General features: G+C 45.2%; 1 pseudogene; it reads left to right on the top strand.

Moving 5' to 3' along the window:
- The window catches only part of LOC119087258, a 90,572-nt pseudogene that overhangs the window by 46,684 nt on the left and 18,865 nt on the right, over nucleotides 1-25,023 (top strand).

The following is a 25,023-nucleotide window of genomic DNA, read 5'->3' as shown; positions in this document are numbered from 1 at the left end:
TGAAGCACAGAGCTGTGGCCTGCGGTGCGTTGAGCCATTCCTGAAACTTGTCATGCTTCGGCAATAAGTCACTCGGTGCTTTCCGATCAGACAGTAATAATGGCGGTGCGGAGCATGGGATCTAAGTACGTTTTCTGATACCTTAGGAACCTGACAACAGTGTTCAAAATAGAGTTGAGGAGACAGAATATACCAAACCAGTGTACAAAAACTCCCTCCCTTTCTCCATCCAGCTTCTTACAGTCTGGGACAGTCATTCAGTCCCGAGGAAGAGAAGGGGAAAAGGGGCCGAGGGTTGGGATGTAGGGGAAAGTGGACAACTGTTACCGGTTTTAGGTTGTGAATCCAGACGATTTGGAGGAGATTAGCTTCTTGAGGCTTAGTGTCCACAAGTTAGTGCTTCTCAAGGGGAAGAAAATTATATAGCCACTGTCAAAATGTTTTTCCTGGGCGCTCAGTCCATTCTGTTTTAAGCCCTTAGCAGTTTGAGCCCATTTTATGGCAGAGTCAGTGATTAAAAAGGCATTCTGAAAGAATCCTGCTGATTACAGATTGGGCCAGAATACTGGCTATTGCTTTTATCACCTTCCTATGGCCAGGACCCTATATACTTAAACCCTTTTCTCCATCATTAATTCAGAGTGAGAGCACTTCCCCAAAGGGCACCTCTGAAACCCCGCTTGTAGGGCAATTGAAGAGGGTTCCCCATTTGTTATCAGCAGCATGAAAAGAGTCTCAGGAGAAAGAAAACATTTCAAAAGGCAGAGTGCCATAATGAGGCCCTTATTTAAGGGCGAGCTGCCTGCGCAAGCAGGGGACCTTTGGAAAGGCATGTAATTGGCACACATTTCTAGAGAAAGTACAATGTCATGAATGGCTGATTGTTGTGAAAATAGGCTTTCTATTTTCTACCAGGGTCTCAGAAAACATTAGACCTTGGCCTGTGGCTTCTAGGGTTTAGGGGAGCACATGCTCGAACTGTGCTAGGAAGAGAAGGTAAGACTCGGGCCCTTTTCCTGATTTAGGTCCCTGTTTCTTATCTCCAGCCTTTCCAGCTCCTTCTGTGCCTGCCTTTTTCTTCTTCCCCATATTTCCACGAGACAGTGTTGTGTGAGCGTGTGTGCATATAAAACAACTGTAGAAGACACTACAGAAGGTATTTTCATGAATGTAAAACAAATCTTAAGATTTAATAACTCTGTGAACGATTGAAATTTCTCCCACTGTATTTTTTTTTTTTTTGAGCAAATTTTAGAAATACCTTTTCATGAGGAGTGAGAAGAAATTATTTACTTAGAAAGGAAGCATGCCTATAGTATTTATTCGAATAGACAGACCTGAAGTATCAGTAGAGGAGGTGGAAGAACATACAAATTATAAAAAGTGTATTACCATTAAAAAAAAAAATGAAGCCATTGGAGAAAATCCTTGCTGGAGCTTTGGTGTGTTTAAAAGCTGCCTTCACGACGTTTATAAACAGTAGGAGTCCGCTCCAGCGTTGTGTTTTACACATTGAAAACAGAGCTGGCTAATCTAGCTGTGAGGCATAAAAGGAGAGAAAAGGGAATGTATAGCTTTGCAGGGGGTGCAAGTGCAGTAAATCACGAGGGTCCACGGTGACACCCCAGACTAAGCGCGCGACACCCCTATGAGAGTTGTGGGTGTGCCTTTCCAACTCTTCAAGAGACAATCTGGATCTACGTATATATTTTTTATTTATAGTAAGTATACACAATGCACAAGTTGGCATTTTAACTCCCATTGCGTGTGCCACTCAGTGGTTTACTCATCACTTACTGTCCCCTAAACATTTCCAGCGAGGTGTTCCGCACGTCTTAAGCAGTAGTTGGTTTACTCCCCCCGTCCCTCACCAGCCAGGGTAACCCGGCTTTCTTCTCTGTGTCTGTGGGATTTGTATATTCTAGGTGTTGTGTGCTAGTGGAATCCTATAGTATTGGTGTGTGTTTCCATCTCACATCAGAATTGTCTTCTTTATTTTGCCTGAGAAGTCCAATGTAGGTCTGGACCATGTTGTCGCTATCCACCCATCTTTTGACAGACACTTGGGTGTACTCACCTTTTGACTTCTGCAAACAGTGTGATTGGAACACTGATAGTCAGTGTTTTAAAAAGTGTCTATTAGGGAGACCGTGTTAAGGACACATGGGTGACTAGCAGAATGGGCACGTGGCTTTGTGCTGCCCATTCTTCCACAGGTAGCAATGCCCACACCTGCAAGGCTGCCACAGCAGAGAATGTGTACCTCAGCCAGAGAGAGGAGCCCTATTGCAGCATAAGTGACATTAAAAGTAGCTGGAGAGCAGTGAACGGTGGTGAATGTAGAAGACTCGTGGTTGCTTAAGGTGCTGAGAATAAGTGATGGAGGAGCGCTCAGCCCGGGAATGTCTTGTTACGGGTCGAGCTCAACAAGGACACTCTGCCACCTTCTGAGGAGGTGACACAACCATTGTAGTCAAACACAGCGGCAGCTGTACCAGACCTTTACACAACTGCCCTGTCAACAGTCCGTCATGGATGGGGGGCATTGTTTATGGGGTCCGATCCTTCCCTGCTGAACTAGATAGATTCCGTGGGGAGGAGTCTGTATTCACTTGCAAAGCCACCAGTGAGCCCCTCAGGCTCCAATGGATAGTTCTAAGCCTATGTCATATAGACGCCCTATTTCCACTCAGTGGATCACAAAACAAAAGAAAAGAAGATGATGTAGAAAGAGTTTTGTAGAAAGTAGGGTTTCGTAGGGTGAGAGGAAGTAAGAGAGGCGGGTGTGAGGCTGTCAGAATCAGATCACACAATACACATATGATTGAAAGATCAGTGAACAAATTTAATTAATGATAGAAGTAAAGTAGACGGAAGGGAGCTGGGGAGATGGTTCAGTGGTAAGGGTACTTGTAGCACAATCATGAGGACCTGAGTGAGTCAAGTCCCCGACAACCTGTAAAAAGCTGGGCTGGCCATGTGGGCCTACAGCGCCAGCGCTATAAGGGGCAGAGACAAGGAGGACCACTTGCCGGCTTTCAGCCAAGCTCCAGTTTCAGTGAGAGACCCTGTCTCCTGGGAATGAGGTGGGAGAGTGAAAGACCAGGACACCTGACCTCCTCGTCCTCCTCTTCCTCCCCCTCGTCCTCCTCCTCCTAATTCCTGCACGTGCACATGGTACTGACTCCCCCTTCCCTCAGCCCGCCATGTTATTAGATAGCCTCAGCATTGATCGAAGAGAAGCCACACCAAGGTGATGCCCCCAGTGTGGAGGCGTTCTAGAAATCGTCCAGATGATCAAGTCCTCCTGAGGCTGTGGGAGAGAGAAGGAAGAAAGGATGGTGTGTGGTGCTGGCGGTACACGCGTGGAGTGAACAGAGAGAAGAATCAATGATGACAGAAGACAGATGTCCTTGAGGTTGGGAGAGTAGGCCTCCAGGGGCCCCCAAAGTGATGGAGAATTGAGCAATAATAATGATGTGGCCATGCAGAAAGAAGCATCGCCCACAGGTGACAGAAAGTGCAGTCTCTAGGACCCAGAGACCACCTGAGAAAACACAGGTGGAAAGTTTCAGTTCCTCCATTCTGTCTCTTTCTTCTTTGTTTCGTTCTAATTGTTTTGAAGTACCTAGAAAATCTGTATGGTCTATAGCCTGAAGAGACTGGCCAGCTACATGAAGACATTCTCCACTCTGGAATTACTGATCTACTTTCAGTCACAATTCTCTATATTTAGAACAAGGCAGGAAATGTTCCTACCGAGCGAAGGGAAGCCTTGTGAAGGAGGCTGAGCTTCTCGGGTCTGGTTTTCAGTTTTGGAGAAGAAAAAGTGAAAACCCAGAAATGGTCAGGGGATTGAAAGAGAAGAGTTGGTCAAAATGCCCGAGAGAGAGGTAGAGCCATTGAGGGATGTCTTGGGGGCAGATGCAAGGCAAGCTGCCTGGGGCTGTCTCACGGGGCCATCCCAGACCTGAATCCCCACAAAGCTGATTAATTTAGATAGTGTCAGCCTTCCCACTCATTTTATTTACTATGTTGAAGAAAGGCCTAGACTTTCCCCTCTGATGGTTAGGATCGGACAGTGTGGAGAGAACATTGTTGCAACTTGTATTCTGGTGGTTTGACATATCTCATAAATCATGTGTGAAATCACTGCTCCCATTGGATCTCCCCTGTACTTAGCAGCATCATGCAAAGCCTGACCTACTTAGCTCCCGTGGTGATGGAAGTAATACCTTCTTCTTGTGGGAAAGTTCGACTGGTAAAGTCTCTCCTATGAGTATAAGCAGGTAATAATAGCAAGACGGTTTCCCAAAAAGACACTGTGTGAGCTGTGAGGTACTGCTCTAAATCATCCAGAAAGAACATGCAGAAACCCACAGAGTTGGTTCTGCCCTCCAAGTATACATTTCTATGCAGAATGGAAAACACTTTTTTTTCTGAACATTGGGTTTCTCCCAGAGAGAAGAAAGCTAGAGTGATTCATAGTGACTCTTTTTCTGACCAAGAAAAGACATAATTGCTTTTACCCTAAGTTCTGCTTATTGTGATTGTCACTTATTAAGCACATGACTGTAATTCATCCCTACAGGAACCCTTTCTCTAAGGAAGTTATTGCTATTACTTGCTTGTTTTTTTTTTTGAGACAGTCTCACTATCCCTGAATGGCTTGGAACTCTGTATATAGAACAGACTGGCCTTGCAACTCACAGAGATACCCCTATGGTGTGCTGGGATATTCACCATCACACTCAGGGCCAGTCATTACTGTTATTCCTAATTATAAATAAGAAAGTTCCTGTCCAAGTGGTGTGTGGTTTGAATGGAATGACTCCCATAGGCTCACGTGTTTCAATACTTGGTCCCCCAGTGATGGAACTGTTTGGGAAGTATTAAGGGGTGTGGTTTTGTGAAAGGTGGTGTCACTGGGTAGGCTTTGAGGTTGCAAAAGCCCATGCCATTTCCCAGTTAGTTCCCTCTGACTTGTGGTTGTTGCCTCAACTTGTTATGAGCTCTCAGCTACTGCTCCAGCACCATGCCCGCCTGCTCCTACCATCTTTCCTGCCATGATGGTCCAGGACCCTCTAGAACTGTAAGCCCCAATGAATTTTCTACAAGTTGTCTTGATCACAGCTGTGGAGGAGCTGCTTATAGATGTCATTTAGAGGCCCCCAAATAAGGCTCTGCAAGTAATGGACATATCTGCTCCCACCCCCATGGACACACACACACAGGCACAGCTCAAAAGCGCTATAGCCCTGCATCAACAGAACGGTGCCTGATGAGGCCGCTTCTGTCCCTGGCTGTGTGGTTTTTTGCCTAGTGAGTTGGTCCACCACCTTGCTGCAGCCTCAGCCTCAGCAAGGTGCCAGCTGTTGGAGCTTGCTCAGTGCTGCCAGGCTGCTGAAGGACCCTTTCCCCGGTCTGTTGCGCTGTCCCAGCATCAGAGGCTGGAGCCTCGCGTTCCCCAAGTGGCGGTCGGTCTAGCAGATAACGGTGGCTCAAATCATGGCTCTCTCAATTCGCTTTTGAGGGGGGCTGCACTGGAAACATTTGGTCTGGCAGCTGATCATGCTTCCAAGTTGTGAGATATTCTGTCTCATAAATATAATACAGTGGCAGACATTATTTGTGCTTTGGAATAGCAAGCTACCTACCCAGAGCATTTCTTAGAGAAGGGCACTCAGCGCTGGTGATAAGGAAACTGCCTTCTTGGATTTCACACCTAAAGCTTAGGTGGTTTGTGTGCCTCCAAAGAATGCTGCTCCCAGTGCAACAACTCTTTCCTAGCCATCTTCCTCACCCAAGCCATGCTTAAGATGGCTGAGGGCCTGCTGGTGCCAGCTGCTGCAGCCCAAGATCTGTCCTGCCTCTGCCCATTCTTAGCCCCCAGGGCAGCATTGCTCTGAAGCCTTCTGCTCCCGGGTTGCCATTCACCGGGCACAGGTTCGTGCCTACCTCTTACCAGGGCTGGCCAGCCCTTCTTCAGCATCAGAGCTGCCCAGTGGCCTGTAGGGGCTTCTCACACACACATCCTGCCCCTCCTCTATAGTCCAGTTACTGCCTTTGCGTAATTAAATCACTGTGATTCTCAGAGAAAGCTTCTGGTCCATAAGAATCATAAAACCGTGGGCAAGCTCTCCCCAACACCATTTGGGTGTGGCCTAGTAAATGCTTGGAGGAAAAGATCTAGGGGCCTGGAACAGGAATTACTGGAGATTTTGCCTTAGAACTGGAATGGCTTTTCTGCACGGTGCCAGCCAGCCCGTGTTTGAGCAGTGTGGTGGATGATTAATGGAACTAGGCTGTGACTGTAGATAACAGGATCTAGGCAGATTTGGGTCAGTAAGTCACATGGACGTTATACTTCTCCTAGGAGAGCCCAGGAAGGCAATTAGAGATTGGGACTTCGTTTGCTTGCCCCAAGTGCCCTTTGGGTCCCATGTTGCCCTCTGCAAAGATGTACATGAGGGGCCCCAGCCACACAGAGCTAGCTAATCTTGTCTGGAGGTTAATCCTGTTTAATTTCCTGGTGATTTCTGTGTGGTGTAAGGCTCAGGGCCCCTCAGTCTCAACCCATCACTGGCAGGTGGGAAGACAGAGAGTTATTAATTAGGATGTTGAATGATTCTACGATTCCTAAAATGAAAATCTTTCCTGATTCAAAAGAATAATATGGGTCGTCCTTGACTGAAGGGCTTTGACTTGGGAGTTATCAGCTTTGCTGTGTTGCAAAAGCAGCGTGTATTCAGTAGGAGCTGTCCTCGGAATCTCGGGGTTTGAACTTTTCCTGGGCCAGGGTGTTTGACGGGGCACCACCCTCTTGTGCTGTGCTGGGCAGCAGCTCAGCTCCCAGTCAGCTGTGGGCATGAGTGAAAGTCCCCAGCACCCTCATGTGCTGTGCTGCTCGGCTGTGCCATGTGGCAGAGAAAAATAAAGCACTTTTTAAAAGTAGAATATTTTCTATCTACTATAAGTTTATCAGCATATCATCCCACTGTGCCTCAAGAACATCTATTAATTTTGACTTTTAATGGAATTTGTAAAAAATCTGTAGTCACTCGTAAATCTATTACTCATTGACAAATAGCTATGAGCATTTTGATTTTAAAAAAGATTTGTTTTATTATTATATATATATATGAGTGTTTATCCTGTATGTATGTCTGTTGTCTGTGTACCATGTGTGTGCCTGGTACTACAAAGGTCAAAAGAAGGCATTGGATACCCAGGACTGGATGGAGTTACTGATGGCTGTGTGAAGCCCTGTGGGTGCTGGGAATTGAACCAGGATCCTCTGGAAAAGCAGCAAGTGTTCTTAACTGCTGAGCCAGCTATCCAGACCCCCTGTGTTGGCATCTTCAAAGTGTATTAGCATCCAAACATTTTCAAGGCAAAAATATTTAATCGTGTTAAGATTATATATGGTTTTTATTTTTTACATTGAAGAGTAAGATTTTATGAAAAATTCCCTATGTCTTTAAATATTTTAACAATCATTTTAATGCTGCGCAATATTATGTTAACTGTTTTCAGTGACATTGAAAACTTACCTAATGTTTCCCTCCCATTTTACCATGACCATTTTCGAACATTTGATAAACTTAACTTGATAGGGAACATCTTTATTCCTCTCGCTTACAGTATGCATTAACATTTTGGCACACTTGGTTTATCTCCTCTGTCCATTTGCCCTTACATCTTTTAGTTTTTGGTGCATTTGAAAATAAATTATAGACTTCCCACTAAATATACATTGTTAATTAGAGATATTTTCCTTTACTGAAATGCACAGATCTTGGATTTTTTTTTTTTTTTTTAATTCATTGAGTTTTGACGAATATGAAGGCAGTGAGTCTCGCAGTATTCTCGATCATCTGGGATGGTACCTTTCATGGCTAATATTGACTGTTGAGGTCTCAGAATCTAGAGTCACCTATGAGACAAGCCCATGAACTTATCTGAGAGGGATCACTCAGATTAGGTTAGCCTCACAGGTATGGCCGATCTTGATTAAGCTAAGTGAAGTGGGAAGACCTGCCCCAAGGAAGGTGGCACCGTCTGTCCCACTGGCTTGGCCCTAGACTGTGCAAAGGATAGCAGAGCTTTTCTCCTCCTCTGTTTCCTGACTGTATACACAGTCACCTTCAGTCACTGCTGGATGTGACTTCTGTGCCATGATGGAGTCAAACCCACCCATCCTTAAATTGTCTTTTGCAAAGGATTTTTTTACCACGGCAACAAGACACTAATTAAAACGATACCAAGTCAAATTAGAACATCGTGGTAGATCACTATAAAATATTGCCAAATGTAGCCCAGAACCTCATATACATTTGTGTTTGAAAATAAAGTGAAAATGATAAATACTTTCTCTAGTCACAATGTATCTGATGAAAATGACCCATGAAGTTTTTTCGTAAAGGGCACACAGTGTTTTAATTATATTTGTTCATATAATTTTTCAACTCTGCCTCGTTTTTTCTATGTGCGCTTTTTTTATTTTATTATGCTAGGGAATAGTTTGCCTGTCTTTGGACTGGGTGATTTCCCTCTGGTAAATCAGGAAGACAGAGGCAGATTGTTTTGGGTTTGTTTTATTTGTTTGTTTATTTATTTATTTATTTATTTATTATTTATTTATTTATTTTGAGACCAGGTCTCTTGTGTAGCCCAAGCTGGCTTATATCTTGCTCTTCCTTCCTCAGCCTGCCGAGTTCTGGGAGTGTTAGCAAGTGCCACCACACCCAGCTCTTCCCCAGACAAATTGTGCTTACAGATAAATTGTGCTTTATCTTTAGGCAATTGGCATACTTTTCCAACTTTATCACCAGGCAAGGGCTACTTATCCACTCCCTACTAAAGGAGTCAGTCGGGGCTTCTGACATGCAGACTCTGATTGGCTGTTTCGTACAATGCTTGGTGGTGACATTGATGCCCATGTGTGCTCATGAAGAGTTGGGGAGTTCTTCATACAGTTTGGGGAGAGGATACTTTGCTTTGGGTGAATCCTCATTTTATAGTGACCATGACAGGTTTTGTAGTTTTGTAGGGACCATGATTTCTTTTTTTCTTCATTTATATTGTAATCATTACCTTCCATTTGTCTTATATTATTTGGTAGTACATTTCAGAGCAATCTTTCAATAAGTAGGTTTCAAAAATACATGTCCACAGGGTTTTAAATGAATTATTCAGCCACCTCATATAGTACAGAGCAGCGGTGGTTCTGTTCCTCACGGTTGCGTGTGTTCTGCCATGCCATTTTGATCATGCGTTCCCTGGGGAAAGGTTGTATTTAATAGGTTGGGTGTACTTACTGGGTTCCTCTGTCCATCCATGGGCCTTGTGGCCACAGACACTGTGGCTTTTGACAGGCCATTGCCCTTGTCTGTCCCTTTTCATCTCTTCACGTTTGGCCATGGGGAACCGGCTTCTGTAATTATATTTTCCTTCAGCGCAGTGTGTCTTAATATAACTTCCTTTTTTGACTTTGTGGTGTTTTTGCCTGCCGATGACAGTTTTCTGACTGACTTTTCCAAATAAGGATGTGCGCTGTCTGCAGCTCAGATCTTTCAGAACCCTCCTGAGTGCCAACTAGTGCATCTTGTAGCTATGCGAGAGCGCCTCAAGAGTGGGGTGGCTTCCTAGAATAGTCCTTTGGGCTCTTTGGCCGAAGGAAGGCAAGACATATTCGGTGTGAGAAAACATGCCAGTCAGGGCTCAGAAAGAAAAGGAAAAAAAAGATACCTAGAATCTGGGAGATGAAGACTATGTGATCCTTGGGAAGGTTGCTCGAACAGCCTGGGGACCATGACCAAGAACATAGGATGAGATGTTCTAAAGCTGGTGTCCCTAGTATGAGCATGTCAACATCATCTGACTTTTCGGTTATGTAACCAGTAATTCATTCTTCCCCCTTTCTCTCTCTCTCTCTCTCTCTCTCTCTCTCTCTCTCTCTCTCTCTCTCTCTCTCTCTCTCATTCAGCTTAAGGTGGTAGTGTGTTGGTTTGGCTGCTATAACAAAATGTCCCACTGGGTAGCATACACCAGCATACACCATAGCTTCTTATACTGTGGCTCATAACCCCATATCTGCCAGGCTGCACATGTTCTTTTGGGGTTTCACTGTTGTCTTGGTGCTGAACACCTACCCTGCTCACTTTCACTGTGTGCGTCGTCACACCTCCAGTGTCAAAGGACATGCTTCAGACACCTGGGTCAGGATGTGTTAGAATTTTAGCGTTTTTGCTGATAGTAAAAAAGTTTCAGCTCTTCTAAGAGCACAATGGTTTAATTACAGAAGTCAAGAATTTTGTTCTCCTACCTTCATTCCTCAGCATACAAGTTCACGTTAGCATCATTTAGGATTTATATTGTGAAAAATGTTTGATTTTTCAAGATTGTTGTCTAAGTCACTGAATTGAGTTTTTTTTTAAAAGGGGTTTTATTTTTATTTTATTTATTTTTTGAATTTGCTTTGGAATCGGATAGAATTTTAACATTTCTGAAATGCCCTAAATATACTTCTGCTTTTTCATTTTTACTACACATTCATGCCAATGTGTTCTTAGCATCGACAATCATAAAATCAAAATATTGATCAACTCTGAAAAATGTTGAAGATGTTTTACATCCTGTGCTGCCAAGTGTTCAGCCAAGATGTCGCTCATCATGTCAAAGTAAACAAGTGCACAGGCCTCATTAGTATGCAAATTTGCCTTAATCTTTAATAGGTGGAAACATTCCATGTATAGCAGAATTGCTTTTAGTTAAGTGTCTTTATTGTTTGTTACCAGTAAGTGTTGGTTTTATAGTCATATTCTATATAACTATTGCTTGAAGTCACATGAAGATTTGTTAGGCACAAAGATACCAGGAATAGAAAAGGGTCAAGAAGTCCTGACTTAAACAACAGATCTCTTAGTTTGGAAGTTGTGGAGTCCAGGGTCAGTGGGATTAAAAGTGTGCGCCACCACAGCCCGTCTTGACAAGGATGATCTTATCAACCTCTCTTCACTGGCACTTAACATTGGGCACCATGCCCTCCGTACACATCTATCATGGATCGGATGTTTATCTCCTCCCGGCTCATATGTTGGAGCCCCTAAGATCCAGTGTGATGGTGTGAGGTTACAGACCAAGCATGGTGTCTCTTTCTTTTAGGATAACATCAATCCATTATGGTGGCTGCACCCTCAGGATTTCACCACCAGGCCTAAATCCTTCCTAGGAGCCTGCAGAGGGTCAGGTATTGTGGTGGTTTGAATGAGAACTGTTCCCCACTGGCTCATCTATTAAACACTTAATCCTCAGTCATTGGTACTGTTTGAGGAGGTTATGATACCTTTGGGATATGAGCCTTGCTGGAGGAAGTCCACTCCTGAAGGGCCGGCTGTGAGTTAATTGCCTTGCCCATTTCCTGTTCCCTCTCTCTGCTTCCTCTGTGTAAAGGAACTGTAACCAGCTAGTTTCCTGTTCCAACCAGCATGCCTTCCCTACCATGGTGGACTCTAGCCCTTTGAACTGCAGGCCAAAATAAACTCTTTTTTTTTTTTTTTTTAAATCATTTCTTTAAATTTATTTTAGTGCATTGTGTGTGAAAGTGTCAGGTCCCCTGGAACTGGAGTTACAGATAGTGTGAGCTGCCATGTGGATACTGGGAATTGAACCCAGGTCCTCTGGAAGAACAGTCAGGGTTCCTAACCACTGAGCCATCTCTCTAGACCCCCAAATAAACTCTGAAGTTGTTTTTGGTCACGATACTTTGTCACAGCCACGGAGACGTAACTACCACAGGCGAAGAGGAGGGAAAAGGCGACAACTTTCAGCCAGGGCACACTGTGTGGAGGACAGGCTGGTCACAGCCTTTTTTCACACCTGCTAGCTCTTGAATGAGAACTAATAGAATCTTTGTACCTGTAACCCTAAAAGGAACAGACACTTCTACCACCTTCTGTGATGGTTAGCTTTAATTATCAGCTCAACCTAACCTAGAGTTGCGCGAGGAAATCCTCAGTGAAGGGTTGTCCACACTGGGTTGCTTGTCCTAATTAATTGACGCGGAATAACCCAGCCCAATGTGCATCTCCGCTCCCTGGGCAGGGGAGAAGTTGAGCTGAGCACAAACAAGCAGGTGGCCTTTCCTCTCTTGACTGTGGGTGGGTGTTTGAGGTGTCTGCCTTGACTTCCCCACAGTGATGCTTGTAATCTGAATCACGAACTGGAAGTGACCCCTTCCTTCTTCTTTTGGTTGGGGTATTTTACCACAGCAACAGAAATGAAACCAGAGCACCCTCGTGTCTCAGGCTGATGTTGTTTCTCTGTGTGCCAAAATCATTAAAAACAAACAAAACAAAACAAAAAAAAAAAAACCAAACACACACAAAATAAGCTTTCGAAATAATTAGAAGCTGCAAGGCTTCTGAAACTGTGAGCCTTCTTCTGCATCTGGCTCCCCACACTGACTCATTTTACAATGTCCTTTTTTTTTTGCCCCCACTTACTCACAATTCACATTTTAAGCTTTAGCCCGCCTGTGGAAACACTTGAGCAACCGACCTCGCCAATTCTTCTGAAATTCCTTAAAAGAATTGGGCTTACAATAGGAAGTCTTGATAACTGACATGAAAGCCCAAATAACTGAGCTGGCAAGATGGTTCAGCGGGCATTGTTGCTTGCTGTCCAGCCTGATGACCTGAGTTCCACCCCTGGAACCCACCTGGTGGAAGGAGAGAATTGATGCCCACAAGTTGTTCTCTGACCTCCGCATGTGTGCCATGGCATGCACCCCCCCCCCAATAAAGCAAGCCCAAACAACTGCCTGACTTTCACGCGGTAAGCACAACCTGCGAAGGCTTCAGTAGATTCAATTTGGATTCCCAAACTTTGTTCTTTTTTTTTTTTTTTCCATCACAGGCAATTTATTTTGTTCTATTCATTCACAGTTAATACAGAAAATACTTGGAAACATTTCCATATAATGTTTGACACAGAAATCATCAAATAGAAGTATACAATGTTGACAGGAGGCAGTACATTTATAATTTATAACCCCAAATATATTTATAAATTAGAAATGGAAAGATCTACAAATGAAATTATGAAGGTTCACCAAAGTCATTTAATCTGTCAGTTTCTCATTCATTTTTATGTCTTAATAATATTCTATTGTATGAATAAGCGCAGTTATTTCTCTCCAGTATTTGATAGCTATTTGAGTTGTTTTAACTTTTTTTACTATTAGCAACACACTGCTGTAAACCTTCATGTACATGTTTCATAGGTGCACATTTCAGTAGTTTGAGGATATATTCCTAAGGTAGAATTGTTGAGTAACAGAGTAACAATGTTTTGCATTTTGACCAACCACCAAACTGTTTTGCCAAAGTGGCACACCATTTTAGAATCTCACCAAATCCTTGTTTTTAAGGCTCTGATTTTTGTACAAAAGCATTCAATCATTCTGTCAGACCAAAAAAGTAAGCTATAGTTCAGAGCTGTTCTATTCCATTTTCTATGCAAAGCCATTCTTGGCGTTTGCAACTCTCAGCCCTTTTGAGTATTCTTGCAGTGTTCACCTTTTCCTCCACCACTTTTTTTTTCTTCTTTTTTTCTGGTTTATTTCTATCTATTACAAATGTATAAAAAATCCTCCATCAACGCTGCTGATAGCAGCAGAACCTTGAGAAATATACCTTTGGTTTGCCTCAGAAAAGGAACACATATTGCACTGTAAAGTTTATAAAATTGGTGCAAAACATTGTGAGAATGTTACAATACCAGTTTTAAGAGTTCAGTGACTAATGAGGAGCCGATGGGATACATGCAGAACTGTGAAAGCGATCTCACTTAGCCAGCTGTACACGTAGACTGTAAATCTACATTCAGATCATTTCTGAACTAAAACTATCATCTCAGTTTATCTGTTGAGGTCAACCAGGAAACCCTAGAATATACCTTGATTTTTGCAAAAAAACAAAATAGGGGGAGGGGTTTCTTCAGCATTTCAGTCCACGAGTAACAGTATCCTAACAGGCAAAGTGTTCTCTCACTGTCAACATAGAATGAACTGCTGCTGGAGGTCAACTTGGGCTTTAATTTGCATTAGCACTTACATGCATAGTAGTCCAAGTTGTTGACCTCATGACTTTTAAAAGTAACTCTAACAGTAACAAAGAAAAAGTAACAAAGAAAAAATATTAAGAGCCGCAAAGGAAAAAGACCAAGTAACATATAAAGGTAAACCCATCAGAATAACACCAGACTATTCAATAGAGACTATGAAAGCTAGAAGATCATGGACAAATCTCATGCAGACACTAAGAAACCACGGATGCCAACCCAGACTATTATACCCAGCAAAACTTTTAATCACCATAGGCGGAGTAAACAAAATATTCCAGGATAAAACCAGATTTAATCAATACCTGTCTACAAACCCAGCCCTACAGAAAGCACTAGAAGGGAAAATTCAACCCAAAGAAGCTAAACACGTCCATGAAAAATCAAGCAATAGATAATCCCACACCAACATACACCACAGAAGAAACAAGCTGGTGTAGCTAGCCTAATATCTAGAAAAAAAGGATGTTTCAAAAGAGAAGAAGTCTTGTGGCAATGCCTCAGTGGTCCAGGTAACTACCAGAACTCGGAAAAGTTGGTTGAACTTGGGATTGACTGGGAGGCCAAAGATTTAAAAAGCAGAAGATTCTCTCAAGACACAAGTTGTGTGATAATAGTGTGTTTTGTGTGTGTGAATGAGAATTTGTAAATGTTGAATTCTAGGCTTTGACAATCATTGCCAGTGCAGATTAAGCTGCAAGTATTTATGCTTTAAAACTTAAATTATAAAGCTAGTCAAACTTTGTTCTTTAAATAGCAATGTAAAGTTGATTTGCTGGTAGTTGATCAGACTGAAAGGTGTACGCAAGTCCCCAGTCCCGCCTTCCACTTAATTGGCACCCACATTTACTCTTTCTTTTCATTGTCTTTAGAAGAGACATGGATTGCTGGATCATGCACAGGAATAAGCTGGGTATGAAACATGCCACACAGACACCCCACCCCGAGGGTCCCCTCTGTAGAGTCCTCTGTCCTGAGCATTTTGTATTGGACCAGATTCTGGAGGAGACCTTTACTAGAACACAATTATCCCTCATGGTGTCTTGCTTCTCTGCTTTGGAAACCTGCATTAATAGTGGGGTACTTGGCTGGTTTCTTCAATCCTTGGGACTTCACATGTATATGTGATACCCGAAGGACCAAGCACATAAAAGACACTACCGGTTTGTGGGACGAGACCCAGGAAGTTGGTGAATAAGTGCCTGCTGCATACCTGTACATGAGGTCCGAGACAGTCCTTCTGTTGTTTTTTTTTCAGTATACGTTTTAATTTCCTAACCTTTTCTCATTTGCGTAGATATGGGACTTTAATGAGGGGGCTTACATACACTGAACACATGGACCACCTTGCAGTACCCTCTTGCAGTACCCTCAGCCTTTTGTCATTTCAAAGACAGTGATGTGCACTGTAGATGATGGGGGACTGTGAAGAGCCATCAAAGAGAATGAAAAAGTGCCCCCTAATGCTGTCGCAGTGATCGCCAACATTGTAATGTGTACGCCTTCAACCCACTTTCCTGGATTGCACCTGTAATACAATGACATTTGTGTTTTAATCCCATGGAGATGCTGTTCATCACGTGCACTTTCCTTTTGACACATCAGGAGCATTTCCTGTATCCGCCCATATTTTTTCAAAAGCATCATTGTATCTGAAGATCAGTGTAGCAGATGGCTGGTTTAAGTGTAGCAGCCTGTATTGTATACTGGTGATTTGGCTCAAGTAGATTTTTAGATACTCTTACAACAACAAAGTCAAGTGACTGAAATGTTGCATATGTTAACTTGCTTGGCTTAGTAATCACTCCACGTGCCTATATGCACATCGAGACGTCATCCTGCACCCAGTAAACATACACAGTAAAAAGCAAAGAAAGGTGACTGCGGCGTCTCCACAGCACACATTTAACTGAGTGCTGGGTGTGAAGAGCATTCTAACTGAACATCTCAGCATCTGCCCTGAGGGTCCAGCCCCAGGGGTGGGCCAGGACTGGAGTTAGAGCCCAGCTTCCATCCCACTCATGCCTTACTTGGTGGGTCCTTCCTAACCCAGGTGCCCTGCTTTTGTTAAATCTCTAAGTATCCAAGCAGGAAAAACAACAACAACAATAGAAAAACAAACAAACAAACAAAAAAAAACAACAAAAAGAAAACAATCCTTTGCTTTAATTGTGCATCATAGATGAAACGATTCTTTTTTGTTGTTTTTGTTTTTTTGAGGCAGGGTGTCTCTACATAGCCCTGGCTGTCCTGAAACTCACTATGTAGACCAGGCTGGCCTTGAACTCACAGATCTGCTGCCTCTGCCTCCTGAGTGCTGAGATTAAAGGTATGCGCCACCATGCCTTACTTGAGAAAATTCTGGGATTTTTGTTTTTTGTTTTTTTTTTTTGCGGGGGGCTAGAGTTACAGATAGTTATGAGCCACCATGTGGGTTTTAGGAGTCAAACTCCTAAAGTTTGTAAGAGCAGCTAATGCTCTTAACTGCTGACCCCACTTTTTAAGAAAAATGCTTCTATCTGGAAATTTTTAGACAAATGTTCTACAAGCTTACACCAGCTATCCCATTCTTTCCTCACTGGTTTAAAATGTTGCCTGTGTAGATTGCTAAAAATCTCATATTCCCTCAATGCTGTTTATAAGCTTTTGTTTTGTTTCATGAACCTGTGTAAATGTTATTGCAGCACCGAGCCATTATATCTATCCTATTTCTGTATCTATTAGAGTGAGCCTACTGTCATTGTTTCCTTTTCAATGTATCCCTGCCTATTTTGACCAGTTTGTTGCTCTTGATTTAGAGTTTTTCTGCCAGACTGGGAGGTTAAATGCTGTCAACTTTGTAGGTGATGATGGTTTTAACCAGTGCTTAGGTCTGTCTGTGCTGTGCAGAGCATCCAGGGGAGAACGGAGGCTGTATCCTCAGAGACTGTATCCACCAGTGCTTAGCTCTGTCTGTGCTGTGCAGAGCATCCAGGGGAGAACGGAGACTATATCCACCAGTTATTAGCTCTGTCTGTGCTGTGCACACCATCCAGGGAAGAATGGAGGCTGTATCCTCAGACTATATCGTCAAAGCACATTTGAAGATCAAGCAATTTAATTAGCTTCACAGCTCTAGTTTGCTAACCCTGTTCTAGATGAATTCTAGAATCACTTTGTTAAGTCCTTAGAAATTCTGACTATGCTCATACACACATACAAAGTACATCATAGAGTGTACACACACACACACACACACACACACACACACACACACACACACACTGCCTGTTATAGGCACATTGCATATTATTCTCACATTACATAGTAAAGGGAGAGGGATTTGGACAAAATGATCTTATCTTCATAAAAAAAGGTAATGCCTCTATAGCATCAAGTCTCCCCTATGGGCAGCATTCATCATTGCCGTTCGTTGATCACCAGTATTTCATGTTTGCCCTCCAGTGGGTTCTGCAGATTTCTGGTGAATATTAAGCCCTGTAGTTTCTTCCACTCTGGTTGCCATTATGAATTCAGTCTTTTTCAGCAATCTTGTGGTTCCCAGCCTTGTCTGTGGTTTGTTAGATCACAGGACTGGAGGAATCCTCCACCCACAGGCTCCCTGCTCCCAGCACCCAATAATTCTCCACCGGAGTTAGGAGCCTTTTGTCTCTGCTTCTAGCTTTCATTTCACATCTGCATATTTCATTTTCTTCTGGCACACACGGCATCTATTACTGGAAGACCGGTAAATCCTGGTCTGTTTTCTCCATAAATAAGAGCCTACCACTTTTTAATCTGACCCTTCAGAACACAAGAATTAATTTTGATTTTAGCTGAACAAAGTGTAATTCAGAAAGAAGCCAGCTCCAGACCTGCTTTGTATCTGTTTCTGAAACTTCCTGTGTCTATCTTCTTGCCTTCTCTTTAATGTTAGTTCATCTAAGAACCCTCTTTGTGCATTAAACAGAGTAACTGAGGAATGAATGCTCCCTAGCGATGGTAATTAGAATGTCAACTACCTTAGCACTCCACACCAAACACATGCAACACCATTTAAATGTCACGAGTGGGGTGTTGTTTTCTCTAGAACCAAGTAGCTCCACCAGGAGGGACAAGAGCCGGCTGTCATGTGCTACCCTCAGTAACAAAGCGACGCTTGGATCTTTTTCAGAGTTCCCTGAAGAGAAGAGGCAGCCGGGAAATGTACAAAGAGAAGAAAAGTCTTAGCCAGGTAAGCTGAGGTTTCCATGCCCAGAGCTCTAGTCCTAACAAGGACGCCACCCCATTCGGAATTTCCTCTTTGCCTCTAGGGCTCTCAAAGAAACATCACCCGCCAATGCGTTGGAGTTCGCTCCAACCTTCTCAGGGTGAACATTTCCTCACCGCACCCCCAGCTCCGTCCCTTTGTCTCTCTCTTGCTCTGACAACCTGCAGGCTCTTCAGGAAAGAGAACAAACTGGCTATGTGTGACGCTGTAGTAAGTGTTGTCCAGGAGTCTGACAGCTCTCCTAACCCCCAGAAAGTGCTTCACAGTCATTCACATAGTGTGATAGTGCAACCATTGGCTGGTTGGGTCATTTATATGCCATTGGTTTGTGAGTATGTGTGTTTTAAATATGTAGCTGAACAATGCCTTACATTGGCTTGCTGGAAGGTAAAACATTCAGGCAGTAAAAAAAAACTGAGAAAGTTCAGCCTTCTCTTACATACAGGGTATGTATTCTTCTGGGCTCTCTAGGTTTTTTTGAAGTTGCCTTGCTGGATTCCTTTTCTCTTTTTAAAATTGCTTTTGGTATCAGGCGTTTGAAGGGAGCAAAGATGTTATTGCTATCTAGTTTCTGCAGACTCTAAATAGCCAGTGGTCACTGGAGAGATGCAGTGAGTCAGGCTTACTAGGAGGGCATCAAGGGCCTGTATGCACCGTCCCTGGAAACCCCCTCTTTATCAGTCCCTCATGTATTAATTACTTTTCTGTTGTGATAAAAACACCATGACCAAGGCCGCTTCTGGAAGGAAGAATTTGTATGGACTTACGATTCCAGAAGGATAAGAGTCCATCACCATCAAGGTGGGGAAGCAGGGCTGCTAGAGCAGCGAGCTGAGACCTCACATCTTGAACCGCAGGCAGGAAGTAGAGAGAACAAACTTGGATTGACTGGAGGCCTTTCAGTCTCAACGAGTGACGTATTTCCTCCTAAGCTTGGAGTGTCTCCAATTAGGGACCAAGCAGTGTCTCCAATTAGGGACCGAGTGTTCAAATGCTGAAGTCTGTGGGGAACATTCCAGCTGCCACACCCTGGTGCCTGTGTCCTCCAGAAAAATCAGTATCCCTTGAGGACTCAGCACAAGACTGATTTCTCCTTCACCCCCATGCCCCCCACTAATGCAGTTCAGAATCCATAGATCACATCCCCCTGCTGGGTGTTTCTGCTAACCTGGGTTTAGAATATGTTTCTAGTTCCCCGTCTCTTGCCCAGCAAAAGGCTTTTTTCTCCAAGTGCAATCCCTGACTGATGAAGAGGTTGGGTATAACATAACATGCCAGGCCACAGGAGCTGTAGCTTCATGGGTCTGTGCCCAAGCAACCCGTGCTGTGTGGAGATGCCCCACACAGTCTGCAGGGTGATTGAGAGAGGAGTTTCTATTCAGCAGAATGGTGGAATGGAACGCCCTGGGAACTGCAGGTTGGCCACCAAAACCCCAAGGAAGCTGGCACCAAGGCGCAAGGTAGGCACATGAGCAGTTGGCTGCTGGGTGCTGGCGAGATGGCAGACTTGCAAGCCAAAGAATATATACCAGCAGTGATATATTTCTGTTGCTTGACAAGCCTTTCTGGCTGCTGGTGATGGTGCTGGTCCCCGTGTGTCTGACCTCATGCCGCCGTGCTTGCCTTTTCTGCCCACGGTTAGAATAGTTTCCCTTGGAAAGATGGGCTTGATCTTGTGTTTTCAAACTATGTCTGGAATTACCCATGGCTCACGAAACTCAAGCTTGATACTCCAGTTTAGGATTCAACCTAGATCCATCCCTCCCCTGGAGTCTTGGCAGAGTTTCGGCGAAGTCTTTGTGACAAACTAATAACGTATAGCTGCCAGCTGTTGAGCTGAACTTATCTCATTGGGAGTGGGCTCCTCCTCAGAACAGGCTGAGTTCAGCTTCCCTTGGGTAGAGGGACCCCTCCCTCTCTCTCGTGGACCCCACAGAGTAGTGTGGGTCCTGCTTCAGCTGCAGTGAAGGAGACCAACCCCTGCACTTCCTTATTTATCAGGTTTCAAGTTTTCTTTCCCCCCTCTCCCCTCCCCTCTGCTTTAGTTCTGGTGGCAGGCCTTGTAGTGTTGCATGGGTATTGGTAGAAATGACAGCATGCTTCATCATGTGTTAGAGCACCCGCTGTTTGTATAGTTTCTTTCTCCGAGGAAAAGAAGCCCGGGCAGTGATGAATCTTCGGTGATGGCAGACTGGACATCTTTCAGCCATTTGTGGAATCGCAGCCATGACTACCACTTGTCTAGATTTAAGGAGATGGGGACCATGGTGCTGGGAGGATGTGAGAGTGGAGAATGAGATTAGTGTGAGGGCCAAGTTTTCTAGACATCAAGGTGACTGCAGGGCCCTAGGATTGCTGTTTGCATAAGCAGATGGTGGTAAACACTGGGAAGCTTCAGAGTCTCAGAATCTTCAGGGACTCCCCTTCCCCAGTCACTTAGTTCACCTTAGCCCCGGGAGAGATTGCAGGAGTCCCTGATCCAGGCTCCTGTTTCACAACAATTGCTTCCAGAGCCAGGCAGGATCTTCCCTGGCCCTCCGAGGCCAAGGCCTCACATGGGTTACAACACATGGCCCTGCGCCTCTCTTGCTCTGGCCCGCTTGAGTCTCGGCTGGAGGCAGGCAGAGGATGGGTGTCTGGTTGAAGGCATTATCATCAGTAGTCCCTGCTGAAGGACTCATCTGCCGTGGAGGTAGTGTGAGATCATTTAGGCAGTTTAGGCCAATGGGCACACTCTGGTCACCCAGTTAAAGATAGAGTTAGTTCTAACAGTTCCTGCATTTAATTCCCAGAAAAAAATGGGTTAGAAAGTATTTACAACTTGTCTCCATTGATAAGTATTATAGTTTCCTTTAAACTCCTCTTCATGTGAACAGCAGAGACCTGTCGGTGTGTGTGGATTCTGTGCACATCTTTGTCTAACAGGAAGCTGGGAAAGTAGTTTTCATTGTTCTGCTTTTGAATGTTCTGAGGAATCAGGGCTGTTTAAAAAATATATGCCAATTGCTGTTACTGAGTAAATAGACAGTGAAGGGATGGATGGATGGATGGATGGATGGATGGATGGATGATGGATGAGGATGGAGCAGGTGTGCTTTGTTAGTGTCAGGATCAAGCACACCGTATGTCCTTACAAACACATGAAGTCCTGTCTCAGAAAGTCCTATCCAATCCCACAATCTATGAACTCATTTTTACCTAGTAGTTAAAAGAGTAGAGCAGCCAGGCATGGAGGCAAATGCCTTTAACTCCAGCACTCAAGAGGCAGAGGCAGGTGGATCTTTGTGAGTTTGAGGCCAGTCTGGTCTACATAGAGAATTCTAAGACAGCCAGGACTACATAGAGAGACCCTGTCTCAAAAAACAAAACAAGAAAAGAAATAGGGCAGGTAGCCTCACTTCTAGTTAGTCAAAACTAAGTCCTTAGGGTGGAAGTCCTCAGAACTCGAAATATGTATAGATCACTCTGCATAGTGCTCAGAGGGTGTGTGTTAGTAAGAGGTCCCAGAGACAGCAATGGGGGTGTATCTCTCATAGGGTACCCAAAGGCTCCAAGGGATACCCCTTACATCGTGCTTTCTGCAGTTTGCTGGTAGACTTCTTCTGAGTCTTCCAGGTCACTCAGTTCTCCTTGCACGAGTTCGTGGTCAGGGAAAAGTGAGCCAGCAGCAAGCTGGAGTCCCAAGAAGCAGTTTCTACATCTCACTCCCAGGTGGCTTTGTGCTGCCAGGATGTGGCGGAGAGTAGCTGCGGTTCCCTGAGCTCAAGGATGTCGTCGATCCTCCTGGATGGTAGGAACACAGCAGTCAGTCACACACGGAAGGCTGACTTGTTCCATCACGTGGTTGACAGCCCGGGTGGCAGCAAGTCTCCTACCTGCGTCAGTACTTCCTCCGTGTGACGCGGGAGCCTTTGCAGACATCACCCTGCCTCTGTCAATCTTTTAGAATTTACGGGCCAATCAAACATGGCTGCTTTGTGTAATTAACCGTTTCTATTTATCGAACACAAAGAATAAACCAGTTCCATAAGACCAAGATAGTATAGATTGCTTCAAGGCCTGGAGACCAGGTTGAAAAGGCAGTTGACTTTTTTAACCTCCATCAGGCAAGGGCCTCGGGAGCCCTCTGGATTCTCTGGTATTCTGCTGAGAACCACTTCCCAGGTTTGTAAACTCTTAGCTTTTTTTTTTTTTTTTTTTTTTTTTTTTTTTTTGGTCTCTGTGTTTAATTTCCTGCTCTGTTACAGCAGCTAAAACAGAGGCCGGAACCAAAGGCTCTAAAGTGTTTTTGCATGGCAAGGAGTCCTGGTGTCTTCGCTTGTGGTAGCCAAAATCTTCTCAGTGTCAGTGTGTGTTCTTATAGAGTACCTCAGCTTTCAAAGCTCCTTGATGCCCGCCGTCTGTCTCCTTGTTCTGTTCTCATATCGTTCTGGGAGACTTGAGGAAGGAGAGATACCAAGAGGGAGGATGAATTTCCCCAGCTCACGTACCTCAGCTAGTCAGTGAAAAGCTAGCTCCAACTATACTTGTCAACTTCCCTGTCCTAGTGGAACCTTCCAGAACACCAGACACATGAGGCGTTTATAGTCGCCTCAGGATGGATGTACTTACCGAGTCTTGTAGCTCTACCACCAGCTTTGATGAGAATTTTGGTGATTTTTTTTTTCTGGGTGCTGGCGATGAACCATATTGGCTCCTCATGGTTACCAGGCCACCATGTCCTGATGCATGTTGACTTTATTTTAACTTTCTCCTTCTTCGTATGTAACTTGTTGATGGTTTTTATGTGCATGGTTTTTCCCCCAAAACTAACTGTTCATTTTCTTGACAAAGCAACAAGCTATGGGTCTTCCCAGGGCCCCATCTGCAGAGGCTCTAGTTCTCACTGTGCTTTGTCATGGTTCCTTTCTGTCCCAAAGCCAACCGTACCAACAGGAAGAATGGTTGCTGCGTGCGTGCGTGCGTGCGTGCGTGCGTGCGTGTCGGGGGTGAGGTGTGAGGGGATCATAAAAAACACACATTTGGTATTTTCAGATAACCCTCCCTGGGGCTGTTCTTGCCTGGCAGGATGACAGCGCGGATCTGAAGTGCCAGCTTCAGTTTGCCAAAGAGGAAGCCTCCCTGATGCGCAAAAAGATGGCCAAGCTGGGGCGGGAGAAGGACGAGTTAGAGCAGGAGCTGCAGAAGTATAAGTCCCTCTATGGTGATGTGGACAGCCCGCTCCCAACAGGGGAGGCTGGTGGGCCCCCCAGCACCAGGGAGGCCGAGCTGAAGCTGCGGCTGAAGTTGGTGGAGGAGGAAGCCAACATCTTGGGCCGGAAGATCGTGGAACTCGAGGTGGAAAACCGCGGCCTCAAAGCAGAGATGGAGGACATGCGGGTTCAGCACGAGCGAGAGGGAACGGGCAGGGACCACGTGCCAAGCATTCCTACCTCACCCTTCGGGGACTCCCTGGAGTCCTCCACGGAGCTCCGTCGGCACCTACAGTTTGTGGAGGAAGAAGCTGAGTTGCTGAGGAGGTCCATATCCGAGATCGAAGACCACAATCGGCAGCTGACCCACGAGCTGAGCAAGTTCAAGTTTGAGCCTCACCAGGAGTTGTCAGGGTGGCTTGGGGACAGTGTATCTAAGGGTCCCGGGGCCAGTGTTCCCCTGCAGGAGGAGCTGAAGTCGGCCAGGCTGCAGATCGATGAGCTGAATGGGAAGGTCCTGAAGCTGCAGTATGAGAACCGGCTGCTGCTGTCCAACGTCCAGCGGTGCGATCTTGCTGCGCACCTGGGGCTGCGTGCCCCGAGCCCCCGAGACAGTGACGCCGAGAGCGACGCAGGGAAGAAAGAAAGCGATGGCGAGGAGGGCCGCCTGCCCCAGCCGAAGCGAGAAGGCCCCGTTGGTGGGGAGAGCGACTCAGAGGACGTATGCGAGAAGACCTCCGGCTTTGGAAGTGGGAAGCCTTCAGAGGCGAGTGAGCCGTGCCCAGCAGAGCTCCTAAGAGTCCGGGAGGACACCGAGTGCCTGGTGACCATAAAGCAGGAGGCCCAGCGGCTGGAGCGGACGGTGGAGCGCCTCATCACTGACACGGACGGCTTCATCCATGATTCAGGCCTGCGGGGCAGTGGATCGGCCTCGCCTGGCGTCCAAGGTGAAGGTGAGGGTAGCAGCCAGAACGAGCCCCCCTACTTGTTGGAGACCATCCACGTGAAGATGAAGGCTTTCCAGCACAGAGTCATCCAGCTTCCTCTCCACCGTGACTTCGGTGTCCCGGGACTCCCCCATCGGGACCCTGGGGAAGGAGCTGGGCCCAGACTTGCAGTAAGGGGCCTCGCGGCTTCGCCTCCCTGCTCCGTCTCGTTCTTCCTCCTTCTGGCTGGTATGGCTGCTCTGGCACTCGCGCTGCTCACCGCTGCTTGGTTTTAATTTCAGACCTGCATTGTACTAAAGCCTCGGCGTCAAACAAATCCTCTCTCTCGGTTGGTTTCATATTTTTTTTCCTTTCTTTTCATTTTGTTTTATAAGTTCCTTTTTATTTCCTCCTTCCTTCCCCCCCACTCTTTGAATTGTGCCCCTTTTCCTGGTTTAGAGGGCCTTTCGTGACAAAGTTAAAGCCCAGTGGAGCGCTAGGGACCGATGCAGCCTTCCATGGCTCCTTTCTT

This window comes from Peromyscus leucopus, unplaced genomic scaffold (genome assembly GCF_004664715.2).
Source record: "Peromyscus leucopus breed LL Stock unplaced genomic scaffold, UCI_PerLeu_2.1 scaffold_628, whole genome shotgun sequence".
NCBI lineage: Eukaryota > Metazoa > Chordata > Mammalia > Rodentia > Cricetidae > Peromyscus > Peromyscus leucopus.
The sequence above is the reverse complement of the archived record's forward strand: the minus strand, read 5'-3'. Positions and strand labels throughout refer to the sequence as shown.